The sequence below is a fragment of the Lathyrus oleraceus genome, chromosome 1 (genome assembly GCF_024323335.1).
Source record: "Lathyrus oleraceus cultivar Zhongwan6 chromosome 1, CAAS_Psat_ZW6_1.0, whole genome shotgun sequence".
Taxonomy (NCBI): Eukaryota; Viridiplantae; Streptophyta; class Magnoliopsida; order Fabales; family Fabaceae; genus Lathyrus; species Lathyrus oleraceus.
Genome location: NC_066579.1, coordinates 5,142,656 through 5,143,905, shown reverse-complemented (window position 1 = coordinate 5,143,905; position 1,250 = coordinate 5,142,656).

Genomic DNA, 1,250 nt, shown 5'->3' with positions numbered 1-1,250 from the left:
TATTGTTGGTTCATTTAGGATATTGAGCGGTCATGGTTAGTGCACTCGGTTGTTCTCTATTATTGGTCGGAAAGAATCACTACTATAAATTGCAGTAGATGTGGTGTCATATGCTAGCCAGGTTGGCCAAACATAGCTACTCTCTCAATCAAACACCAAACCTTTATATATATATATATATTATATTGATCAAAAAAATTACAAGTGTGAGTGTTTCTTCTATAGGGGTATCGGGACTCGAAAACCTTAATAGGTTTATAACAATTTCATGTAGATAAAACTTGTCCACGACGGCGAAAAACTCTGTTGTAGTAAGTATGTAAGGGGTACAATTAATATGTATTTAATCTAGTTAAGTGATATGTTTAGGGTGTCATGAATTGTCCCCCTTCCTCTAGGGGAGGAATAATATTAGAGATTCTTTGGGCCTAAGATTTTGGTAACCTCGACTGGCGACAACTGCTCCCCATAATCAAGAGAGATTATGGACCACCTATCCTTCAGAAGTTAGTGGAGGACTCACTCTCCTTTGACTAACATCCTTATACATCATCACTACCCCCATGAGAGTCTTTAAGATATCGCCAGGGAGATACAACTCTTGGCCGAGGGCGCCCTAGCTTAGGACCCTCACAAAGATAACTACATAGTCCATCAATCACGATAGATTTGCTAATGACGAAGTGTTTTTAAGATCCTTTTTCATTAGAATGCGCCAATCTCTCTCTAATATTGACTCGCTGGGACGACGATGTTCTTTTACCAAAAAAAATGGGCGAGTCCCCCAACTTTGGGGAAGTCTCTGAATTGAATATCTTAAGCTTGAAATACGAATAGTCATACACTAATTGGATATAATCTCCTTTGGCACATCAGAGGAATACTATAAGATTCTCTTTCATAAGGCTTCAAATAGACTTTGAACGATGATGATTTGATTGTCACTGATTGATACAACATTGTCAATTCCGAATAACTTATTCAACTCTTTCATGATCACATAGCATTTCAAAGAGCATACTTTATCCTTGAATATTTTGTAGTTGTTGAAACTTCGAAGAATCATTGTCAATAGTCATAAAACTATCTTCATCTTCTTTTAACGATAACCTTGGAAGAGTAGGTCACTTAGAAGATGCTTTTTGTTTCTTTCTTATTAACTCGCAAAACTTCCAACATATTGTAATGTGAATGCATGTTCATGTTTGAATAGGATCAATCAAGAGCAAACTTCAAGACATAGTTTCAAG